Source organism: Artemia sp. Qi Xiang Cuo, chromosome 3 (assembly GCF_049724085.1).
Source record: "Artemia sp. Qi Xiang Cuo chromosome 3, ASM4972408v1, whole genome shotgun sequence".
Taxonomy (NCBI): domain Eukaryota; kingdom Metazoa; phylum Arthropoda; class Branchiopoda; order Anostraca; family Artemiidae; genus Artemia; species Artemia sp. Qi Xiang Cuo.
Window position 1 is genome coordinate 18,698,870 of NC_142796.1, and position 12,662 is coordinate 18,711,531.

A 12,662-nucleotide genomic window follows, 5' to 3' on the forward strand; every position below is an offset into this window, starting at 1 on the left:
ACTATGTACAAGGTCGGGGAATAGGTGATTTAAACGGAAGTGACCCCAAAAATAATATTCATAAGAAAATTTCCATTACAGCTTAAAGTAAAAATTTGGCTATTTGACTTATATTGTTTTCTTGCAAGTTTTATAATATTATCGGCGATATTTATCACGAACTGTTGGTTAATAATGCCAAATAATGCTAGTGTGAAGAAAAAGAATAAGTAATTTTTATATGATTTGTAGCCTATGGCTATAATGTCCAGTTATTAGATGGACTGATATAAAAATGAGACTGCAATAAGTTATATATTTGGAACATGGATGGCCACAGGGTTGGTGGGAGGGGTGGGGGTTAATCGGTGACTTTATAGTAATTATGTGATTGCCAAAAGAAAGGAAAGCATAGTAGAGACAAACAATGAAAAAAAATTATGTGTGGAAGGGGTATTTTCCGCAGGGGCGGTTGGTATTTTCTGCGTGGGTTGCTTCCATGGGGGGTATTTTCAGCGGAAGAGTATTTACTGGGGAGGGGGAGGGGTATATTTTGTGAATGGGGGGGGGTATTTTCTGTGTTTTTTTCAGGGGGGTAAGCACCTAAAACCTCAGAATCAGCATGAAAAACCAATATTGTGTCAATTATCGTCAAAATTCCCTTTTTAATTTAAGTATGAATTTACGTGTTTCATTTAGTTCTTGTTTGTTTCAAGTTTAATGCTGCCTCATTCTTATAGATTGAATTTTGTCTATTTAATTTACCTATCTAGAAACCAAAGTATAAACACATACAAAGTACTGACAAAACTCTCCAAAAGTGACCCTGCGTACCTCAGCGCCTCTAGAGGGGAAATGTTGTACTACTTAATCGCTCCAAGCCAATAAATTATGCTAAGTGTGATTCAGGCGACGAGTGACTGGGAAATTATCGAATATTAGCAGGTTGAAATTAAAGAGTAAATCTTGCGATATGGGTATGAGGAAGAAGTATTGTGCTTAGAAAAGTGATTATTATTAAGTGCTGCCGGCTAATAACCAGAATGAGCGTTCGATGCTTTTTCGAAGGGTGCGATATTAATCGAGAAAATGCAAAAGAAAAAGGAGTCAAATTACTTGCTGTGCCAAATAACAGGTAGGACATGGAATGTTTGAAATGCTTTTTTTTTCAAACTTCAGAAAAGTTCTATTCTAGTACCATAATGAGATAGCTAAGAAATAAACATACCATGATCTACTTAGAATTCAATGTTGTAGGCTATCAAAATATAAATTTAGAAAATTCAAGAATGGCGGGATTCCTTTCATCCCCTAGATTCTATAAAACAAACTTTTCGAGGAGACGGAGGGATTCGGGATAGGGCCCCGGGGCCTAGACCCGAACCACGAGGGAGCCGAAAACTAGCAAATACTGACCTAGTCTAGGCTCTAGGTTATAGGCTAATGAGAAATCTGAAAATTGGCCGTAGTTATATACGTTTTATTGGGTTAATTCAAGGCTGTAGCCTAATCAGTGAGAAATAGTGAGAAAACAAAAAATATTAATGGAAAGATTTTACAATTTACACTAATTATAGAGAAGATGAATGACTGGAAAATCACAGCTATATTATAGCTCAATTTCAAATACTTTTGCTACTTATCCCCAAACTTATGGTCAATTTATAGGAAGGTGCACCTTTCAATGGTAAACTCCAATACTTCGAAGTTTCAAAGCACAAAACAGTTATGCAGAAAAAACTAGCACGTTTTAAGCCTCTCGAAATCCAAGTTTCGTCTTAGACACTATATTTTTTGTTTATTGTTTCCATTTCCTCGAAAGAAAGAGCATTCATTTGGAATTTTTTTTCCCGCATTCGGCCGGTTTATGTTTTTTCTTATTAATAGTCTCTAAAAAAGAGACAAAAATGTGAACTATGTATCTTCTGAATTATTAGCTTTTTTTTAACATTGATGATATTGGCTCTTGGTGGCCGAAATTGGATTCTCTTCAATATAGCTGTAATTCTCATGTCCGATATTAAGCGGGGAATTAATTTTGGATAGGAATTAAATGGCACTAAAAATCCAAAGCTGACTACTTGTTATTTTTTTTTTTTTTTTTTTTTTTAAAGCCGGGAAGAAAGGCTAAGAGATGTGAAAGGTGAGGATTTGGTGGGAAATTCTATAGTGGCAAAAAGACTCTTCATATGCACGAGGCATTTCAAGGAAGAGCATTTTATGGCAGCAGATATTACTAAGCTAAACAAAGTCTTGAAACCAAATGCCATCCCGTTTATTTTAGTCGGTGACGGTCGAAGTAAGACTTTATGTCTGTTCATTAGCTATCAGTGGTGTAGTTGGGTGAGAAAGTCGGGGAAATGCGATCCATGGGGAATGTAATCCATTTGTTTTCCTACGAATAAAAAAGGCTCTCGTTTTCACATGCTTAATTTTTAACCTTTGAGGCATCAGGGTTAACATTTACTACGACGCTCTGGGGGTTTAAACGATAAACCTACAACGTCGCAATTCTCCTGCCTTTACAAACAAGCAACGTTTAGAAGCTTTTCGGTTTTTTCAAATTCGACGGGGAATTGTGAAGCACTTTCTTTCCATCAATCTCTTTTATCCGAAGTTTTTCATCAGTTAACCCTCATGCAAAAAGAATTGTGCAAGCCGGACGTGATAGCAGCGATATCCATGAGCCTCACGAGTTTGATTTTGATGAGAATGTTGAGGTTATCACCTTAACAGAGGAATCAAATTTTGCATACGCAGTGGGGTATTCTGCGAAAAAGATTCTGGAAAAGCATTCATGTGATAAGTGCAGAACTGGGTTATTTGAATCTGGTATTTCTCTTTTTGATTCAGTGTTTGATTTCATGCGGATGAAAGCTTATGAAGAAGCCAATTCAGACTTCTCAAACCTTTTTGTTCCTTCAATCTCCTTGATTGAGTATTGCAAAAACTAGAGTACATCATCCAGACTGAAATGACACACTGCTGGAACGAGGGAATCGTAAGGCGAGCATGGGAAAGAGCGTCCCAACTGTTAATCCCAATTTCGTGTGACCTATTTCCTCGCGAGTGTTTTGTACAGTATTTTTTCGAATGCGTATCTTCTACATCACTAAATTTGAAAACCAGAAGATGGAAAGAAGTGCTCTATGCGGAAAAAATAAAAGCAGCTAAGTTAAAAGGATTTACTTTTAAGTATTTTTTATTCCGTGGTTAACCATATTTATTTGTTATTATATTGTTTGAATTTGCTAAAAATGTTTTTGCATTATTCTAAAAAGAATTTTTCTAAAGCAATGGTACTTCTAGCGATTCTTGATTCTCTTAAAACTATTTTACAGAAATGAAAAATATTTTACGGAATGATTGCCGATTATGATTTTGGATTGGAAAATTATTCAGCGAATTAATAAGTTGGGATTATTTATTTTCTTGTTTCTTTTATTCTTTTGCAATTAAAAAAAAAAAAGAAAAAATTGGAAGAACTATTAATACAGCGGTCATGTAGCCTACCATTAAACCACATCTGCAAACCCACTTCTGATCAAGATTATTATTATCCTAACTGTTCTTGAAACTCATTCCAACGTTTCGGGGTAGTATTTTTCACAAGAAAGTCATATGTTTGTTTTTATCAATCAATAGTAATTCCCCCTCGTCTTTTTTGCTTTTTAGCCTTTTCTTTGATCCGCAAGTAGCGATGATATTCCACGAGAAAATCCGTAAACGCTTCGAAGGAGAAGTGAAAGAACTCTAGAGAATAGCATGCTGATTTTCAAACGAAATTGTTTTACAACAAACTACGTCGTTTTCATTTTTCTTTCCATTATTTTATGAGCTTCTATCAAAGCAACAATTACTGCCTGGAACTACGGATAGATTTCCGGAAATTGGAATTTCTTTAAGGTTTGCAGGTCTACTTGAAGTAACCGTCGCAAATTATTTGGGTATGTAAGGAGAGGAAATCATTGTCTTTACGTTGATGATCTACTTTCATTCCAAATAAAGCACACTTTTATTCGTCTGTTTCGTATTACTCGTATATAGGACTAATCTGGTTTCAAATAATCTGAATCAGTTGACGAGTGCACCGTACTATAATTAATTTTGCAGCACACAACAATAAAAATACATGTAAAAGCTGCTCATGAAACAAAGCATCCCATATGTGTGTGCTTTTTTTTGCTTTCCTTCCGATAGTGGGCCTATATAAGCTTATCCCGGCCTCCAATCAAGGAGCTTAGGGGACACACAAGAAGTAAATTTCGTACTGTTCTGAACCAAATTAAATAAAAGTAGATTCTATCAAATACTATCAATACAATTTACGCGGCTAATTTCTTTAATCCAGTTGCCATGCAATGACAGGAAAAATAAATACTTTCGAAATAAATTATCATATTTCAAGTTTGACGTCAATAACATTGAGAAAAAGGGATAGATTAGAGGAAGATGAAAACAATTATAATAATCAAAGCAATTTTCCATTCGATTTAAGAGTATTTACGCATAGCACTCTCAAATCGTAAATATAGGCGTGATAAATAAGTGTCGGTAAACATCACATAAAATCTAATAGGGCAGGGTGAAACTATTTAAAAATAGAAGGCATTAATTTAAATATGCTTCGCAATAAAGTACCCGCATTTTTTCATTGTCCTAATTCTAATCACAAGCTCTATATCGAGATCCATCTCTTTAATTCAGAACAAATCTGATCTAAGCATAATCACCTACGGAAGTGTAATCACCTATGGAAGATATATAATCATCAATGGAACTTGAAAAATTTAGGTACCAAGTATAGAATCGTCTCCGGAGACGCGGACAAAGGTCCAATTTTTTGTATTGAGAGAATGGGAATAGTCAGTACTTGTTGTATGTGTTTTTCCTTCTCCCACAGAAATTGTAGTATTAATATAAACAACTACATTACTGCATATTAATTTACACTTCTGACAACTCGGATTACATCTACCATCTACCTCATCTCGGCCGTAATAAAAGCAACCAAGAACGATACACAATGACCAAATTCCGGCATAAACCAGATACGGTCCATTTCCTGATCAGAGGTAGACGTTTCCACCCATCTTTAAGGTTTGTGGAAGCACAGGTTTCCCAGCGAAACCGAAGCAATCCTATTACAGAGATGATCTTGTAAAGTATGATCTTAACGAAATACAATTTCCAGCTTTTACTAATACAAAAATAGCCAAAACCAATTGTTACCATTTTATGAATATACAATAGCTGTTTAAAAAGGAATTTGAGTCGCAAAAATTTTCATAATATACTTCCATTGTTCTGAAATTTTAATTAAAAGCTTAAAATAGGTTTTGCATTGAGACCTGTTAAAAATATTACTAAATATGATTTTTTACTCAAAAATTGATTCCTTTGCGAGGGACTAGAGACTTACCAGAATAGAATTGCAAACTAAATAATCAATTATTCTACCTACTTACCTGGCTGGGGAGCTGCCTTGATCATGAAGGAGGCGCTCCCAGGGTGAGGCCTTTCCATTGCACTTAGGATTGGCTGACCCCTGTGATTACCCCAAATGGGGGTAACTCAACAGCGTAATTGGTAGTGGGGGACTGCGTTCGCGCGGATCTCTGTCCACACTCTGCTAAATTCTGTAACCTGGGTAAGGAGTTAATATGAAGTATTTAACGAATTAAAGTATGATCACAGCATTTGATAGTTTTAAGTTAGACCTGTGTCATTTGCCCGCGATACGTGGGCCCTTTTGAAAAAATGAATTTCTTGATAAACTTACATGTTTGAAATATTACGGAAGAATTGTGCCAAAAATATGAGAGAGTTGGGCGTATACTCTATAGAATCTTCATACATTTTGATGTATAAAAGAATAATTAATTATTAATAAATTATTATTAAATTAACGATTGATATTATACCTTGGATTATTTTTATTGTTTTTACAAAATTATTTTAATTAAACTTTTTCAGTAACGGGGTCCCCCCCCCACATTCATAAATGACATTTCGGGTTCCCACTATCCAAAAAAAATTAAATTACATCCTCCCACGCGGCGTGGCATCTTTTAATAGGGGGGGACTTTGTCGACAGCCATTGATCGACCACTCAGTTACATTAAAATTATTTTTGAGCCTGATTACTTAATATTCATGTTATTTTCTGGGGATGTAGTTTTTGTAGCATGTCATTAAAGGTGCCCATTAGTTGCTGATAATTTAATATTTTTTCCAATAATATGATTTTTTTGCACATATTTAATTTCTTTAAAATTTAATTACTTTTCAATTTATAACCTTGTTAAAAAAAAAACTATAAGGATTTTATATTATTTATTTTTGTATCATAAAATAATCTATAGCTATTTTAATAACTATGGCATCTCATCCTCTCGTGTTAACCTTTCGCCTTTTACTAAAGATTAACTTAGGGAGGGGCACTTGATGAGTCTTAACAAATTTTTGAATGCCGAAAGGCAGACTAGCCTATACTCTTGCTGCATGTTCTAATGTTCCAAGAAGCCCGATTACTTAGCGATTGACTAAACGTAAATGACGTGAGAATTCAGGAGGACTACTTAGGTATGACACTTTATTTAGGATTTGTCAGTCAAGTAACACTGGAGAAGTTATTATAATTTAATTAATAATTTAATAAAAATTAAATATATTAAAAAAGGAAAAAGACCTTGTGAAAGTATTTGAAGATAGCAAAAAGGGACATTAATTGTGAAATGTAGCGCACCTTCCAGGGGTTTCTAAATAAGCTATGTTTATAGTGAAGTAGACATGATTAGTGTTGTTATTCGCCTAGATGCATGCAGCTTTTTTGTGTTAAGTATCTTTTGTCATGTTTTACATATTAAACCTAGGGACGCTAATTTTAAGCGGATGAGGAATGCTCCAAAGCACTATTGGCTCGGTCCAATAACGAACTAAGTCGTTGGCGCTCTTGAGTCCCCATTCTGTTTGAGCCCTCAGTTCTCCTTTGTCTAGCAAAAGTATTTTCATTCCGGCGTATGGGGTTTTTCTAAAATTAATTGAAATAATTTTTTATTAATATATTTTTTATTATGAAATTATTGTTGAGAGTTATGTTACATTTAGGGATGGTGGGGGGTAAAACATATCATAAATTAAAGACGTACCCGCACATCTGGACATGTCTCAGTCCTCTATCCCACAAAATACACTCGTTTAAAAATTTAGACGTAAGTAATATGCATTAAATTATCTAGGAAATCACCTGTTGTCTGATTATTAAATAGTAGTTTGACTGGTTATGTGGCTGGTTTATTTCATTTTGTATATAGCAATGCCCGCATAATCCACCAGTACCCTGTAATTTATTTAGTATCAAAGTTTACGAGCAAAGCGTAGCTCAAGAAAACTGAACAAAACTGGCACAAGTCCATACAGAATATTAATCCATAAGACATTGATCTTCTGCACTTGAAAAATCAAAAGAGACGACCCTCTTGGAATGCGGGCTCCCTAGTACGACGGAGTTTTTGAATAATCTTTCAAGCTCGAGTCAATCTTATAGGACCTATCTCTCTTAAACTATTTCTTTTCTCATGTTCAATTCTGATTTTTATATAGCAAGCTTTCTCTCACATTATAATGAAAAAATTTAAGCAAGATTGAATTAATTCTATTTTTCAATTAATTGTTTTGTCTACATTGTTAGTAACAAGATGGAATTATAAAATTAATCTAGTATATGACAAACAGAAAGGATAAATACTAATAAAAATAAAGTAAGTAATCATATACCTGATGAAGTCTTACTGTATTGTTTCCGTCTATTTTGCTCGGGTGATTAAAAATTCAGCTTTTGTGTCCATCTTTGGAGCAAATTTAATAATGTCATAATACGGTATAAGTTGTATTGTTACCAAGTAGCATGAGTGAATACCTGCAGTTTCAATGGGGGGAGGGGGGGATTTTGCGGCAAGGGGTTTGTCGGTCTCCCCCGTCCAGATTCAAGAAAGTCATTTTTTGGATTATTGGTGAAAAGGGGCTTGGTTTTTTTTTTGTGATTTCTTCAAGAAATTGGAAAAAAAACAAACTTTCCCTCTCTGGAGTATAAAGACTACTCTTCCCATCCCTAGTGACGGCTCAAAAATTTATCGGTGTAGAAGTGGGGTATCAAATGGTTAAAAAAAACTAATAGAAACAGTTTTTCAAGTAATTTCGTTGCGTTATAACTACTCAGAAAACACGATTGGGGGGGGAGGGGACACTATAGTACATCGCATCTATAATTTTCTGTTCTCTAAACACGTTAAATTACCATTGGTTGTATTGGGGGACTTGGATAAAGTGTTAGGTTACAATGGGCTAGTATTATGTTTAATAATGGTTTTGTGTTTATGTTTTTGAGCAAATTTAATAACTTAACAACACAACTTGCATTATTGTCTAGTAGGATATATCAGCGTAAATGTCTTTTATGTTGGAAATTGAACTAAATCAAAATTCACTATTTGCATCAAAGGTTGGCAAAAGTGTTTATATGTGGTATTTATGGAAAAGTTAAGGAAGTTAAGTTGAAACTTTCAGGGTATGTGGAGTATAATAGTTGCGTACTACTTGTCTCTTGTCAAGGTTGTAACATGAGAGGAGCTGGAATCTTTTCAACCCTATAGAAACCAAAAGATTATTCAAATTTTCAAATTACTTATATTTGAATATTTATCCCGCTACAAATCAATCGATATCATTATAGTACAAGTTTTGTTAAAAAATTTGGTACTCTTTCCTTTCGTGGGAATTTAAAAAAATTAAATTTTTTTTAATAATAATTAAATAAAATCAAAGAGTTTTATTAATAATTATAATAGAAAAAATGGGTTTCATTATAGGGGCCCATGAGGGGTGGTGTTGTGGTTGGGGGGGTTGTGTAAATCGTATAATATACTAGATCCATCCCCTCCAGTCGTTACCTTCCCCCCCCCTAAACCCCCCAAAAACACAGTCTAATATCCTCTGCGCAAGGAAAAACACGCTATCATTGCCTAGTCTATAGCGTTAAACAGTTCGAACCCGTGTTTTATACGGGACTACTCTCTAGTAGTTAACCCAAGAGTAATGCATAATGCAATATTACCACAAAATTTTGCAAAATTTTTCAAAAATATTAAAAGAAAGCCAAAATTTGAATTCTTATAGAGAGAAACGTAAAAGATCTAAAATATTCTATTCTTAAGCCCTGAACATTACTATGTGAAATAAACACTGTCCGAAATTGGTATTTTATTAATTACATAAATCCATTTTAAATAAATAACATGCTTTTTCAATTGATGTAACTAAGTGGGAATGTTGTAATAGCATTTCTTAACAAAGGCACCACGATATATATGTCCCGTGTCATATCTGTCCCAAGTTACGGTTCCCCTATATGTGTTAAAATCCTTTTATATTTGGATAGTCACAAATCATTGATTGTATTCAACAAATTTCGTATGATATTGCTACTCAGTGACGAACAGTAAGCAAATCTCATCACCTTAATGTTGCAAATCCTGGGGTGCATAAAAAATTGAAATCATCAAGGTTAATTGTAGATTACTAATTAGCATATACTCAAAAATCTTACTCAACGCCTCCATGTGCTGGTTGTTATGCGCACAGGTTAAATAAATGCCGGAGAAATCGTATCGAGGCTTTAATAATTTTTTTTTTTTCTTTTTTTTTTTTTTTTTTTTGTTACAACAAAGATAAAATCCTTTAAAATAAAATTTTTTGCTGTTGTTACAAATCAATGCAATCTTATGTTTTTTGAAGAAGTTTTTTCTACGTCAAGATGTTCGTGGCTTTGCCAACATATAACGTTAAACAAAATTTTAATATAAAAATTTCTAATTAAAATTAGAAGTTAATATCGAACATCAGGGTATTTTTTGGGGGGAGGGGGGATTTTAAACTACACCAGATACACTTTATGCTTTCAGTTTTGAACAAAGGGCGATACCTCAAGAACGGCTAAGGGTACTACGTTGAAATTGTCACATGTTCAATGGGAAATTGAACTAAATCAAAATACACGATTTTCAAATTGTTTAATTTTCTTTTGTGTGTGGGGGGGGGGGTCCAACAGGATAGTGAAACTTTGACCATTTTATATAAAATAGAGTTTCGTGTTTTTTTATTTAAAAATAGGCTTGTTTTATTTAATTGATAGTTTTATTATATTTATAAATTTTTTTTATTATTCTAAAATAAAACAAACAATTTTTTTTTCTTTTACCTTTTTTATGAATTTTTACAAATTTACTTTTTAATTTTATTTTTTTTAATTTTTATTTTAAAATACTGTTAAAAAAAAAAAAAAAACTAATATTAATTTTCTATGATTTATTTTCGAAAAGCTAAATGTGCTCTCAGGCGATTTTGACATTTTTATCAGAAAGAAAGCATGTTTTTAGAAAGCAAATTAATACAAAAACTTAAAATTTTCTCCCCAAGAAAATATTTGAATATGATTTGGTTTTCTGACGAGAATTAGACAAATCTATGTCTTAATCATCAACCTTTTGTTTCTTAACCAACACAATACCTTCACGCAAATACCTTTTCGCAAAAAATTCGCAAATAGAGTTATTTTTACGTCACAATTTTCAACTTAAAACCATTCTAATTATAACATCCCATTTCTCATACTTTAATTACCCGTTACGCTTTCTTAACCATCGGAAGTTTAACCTACGTAAATTAAGTTATAGACAATACTGGTTTAGAAAAACTGGAATAAAATAATTGATACAGTTTCAATTGCACACTACCTTTAAAAACCCGTCTGCTAAGGCAAGTACCGTTCGTAGTAATAGGTGACTGACCCGTGGTAAGGTATATTACGCAATCACTGGTCGGATCAGTATTGCCTTACTATTGTTGTTATATTTGTACCCCTCCCCCCTAATTTATCCCCTGGTTTCATAGAGTATTCCTTTTTGTCTTGATCATGTACCCAAAAGTGTTACCTTTCCCAATTTGCTTACAGAAATACCCTAGTGTTAGGTGTTTTCTCTGACTATTCACTCACTAATTTAGAGCTAAGTCCCTTCTATCAATCTTAGTTTTTAGATTTCATTTTTTAGTCGCATTAGTATTGCAGCGATCCTACAATATCCATCCATCCCTTATATATATATATATATATATATATATATATATATATATATATATATATATATATATATATATATATATATATATATATATATATATATATATATATATATATATATATATATATATATATATATATATATATATATATATATATATATATATATATATATATATATATATATATATATATATATATATATATATATATATATATATATATATATATATATATATATATATATATATATATATATATATATATATATATATATATATATATATATATATATATATATATATATATATATACTTAGACATCCACTCTGTCATCGCCCCCAACCCCCCCCCCCCCAAAAAAAAAAAAAAATTTTCAGACATTTCTTGTTAAAACTTTATTTCAACTAATTCATCCGGGTTTTTGAAAGCAATTCGTACCACAGTACAGCACTATCACTAGTCTAAGACATCCACTCTGTCATCGTCCCATCCCCCAAAGCACTATACCTAGTCTAAGATATCCACTCTGTCATCGCCCTCACCCCCCCAAAAAAAATACTTTTCAGACATTTCTTGTTAAAACTTTATCAAAAACTAATGTTTAAAAGCATATTCACAATATCATTTTGTCGTGTCGTGATCAATATATCAATAAATTGTGTAAATGCATTTGGACCACGATGTAGAAGCTTCATACAATAGTTTAATGATGGAGAATCAGTTTTCATTATATCAACAAGCATTCCTCGAGAAAATATCTTCCTTTGAATAGACAACTCTAGAAAATCATCGTCTAGAATTAAATGTTTTTCCATAAGAACTAGATTCCTCATGATTCGATCTTTCTCGAATCTATCAACTTTTCCTAACTCTCTAGAGAGTCCTAACTCTCTCACGATCAACTTCAGACTAAACAGAATTTCTTTTTTCTACTCTAGAAAATATACGCTAGGCTACTATAGAAAGAAAAAAAATACCATTGATTTAGAAACATTTTTATTGATCATAATTACAATAATAATATTCACTGATGCATTTTGTTCTCATCAATATATTTCGATAGGACATCTAATGCTGACCGAAGTTTATTTATATGGAGAATATTTACTTTTCAAGCAAAACACAGCTGCTCCTCCTGCTTAAATTTGATTAATGATATCACGTATCTCGCATACATAAAGTCCCATTCAAGACATAGTCTACAACCAGCGGTTATTTCCATAGCTACAGTGGGTACTTGCATATCAGTGCTGCTGCTGCTGTCGGTTCCATCATTAATCTCCAATAGTGTAAATGCACCACTCATTTTTTTTTTCTACACTACTATCCTTGCAAATAAAAAACTACACAATATCATTTTGTCGTGTCGTGATCAATATATCAATAAATTGTGTAAATGCATTTGGACCACGATGTAGAAGCTTCATACAATAGTCTAATGATGGAGAATCGGTTTTCTTCATATCAGAAAGTCGTCCCTAAGAAAATATCGTCCTTTTAATTGAAAACCCCTAAAAAATATCGCCTAGACCAAAATATTCTTC

The 12,662-nt window shown here is 32.8% G+C and overlaps 2 non-coding genes and 1 pseudogene across 2 annotated transcripts; 2 read left to right on the top strand and 1 right to left on the bottom strand.

Annotated features, from left to right (window-relative positions):
* Positions 1-4,949: 4,949 nt before the first annotated feature.
* On the bottom strand, positions 4,950-5,154 carry LOC148953831 (small nucleolar RNA U3). The gene has a single exon (XR_016141598.1). It is a non-coding gene; the product is annotated as a small nucleolar RNA U3 (small nucleolar RNA).
* A 285-nt stretch (positions 5,155-5,439) lies between these two features.
* On the top strand, positions 5,440-5,600 carry LOC148953832 (U1 spliceosomal RNA). The gene has a single exon (XR_016141596.1). It is a non-coding gene; the product is annotated as a U1 spliceosomal RNA (small nuclear RNA).
* A 753-nt stretch (positions 5,601-6,353) lies between these two features.
* On the top strand, positions 6,354-6,470 carry LOC148953833 (U5 spliceosomal RNA; annotated as a pseudogene).
* Positions 6,471-12,662: the final 6,192 nt, after the last annotated feature.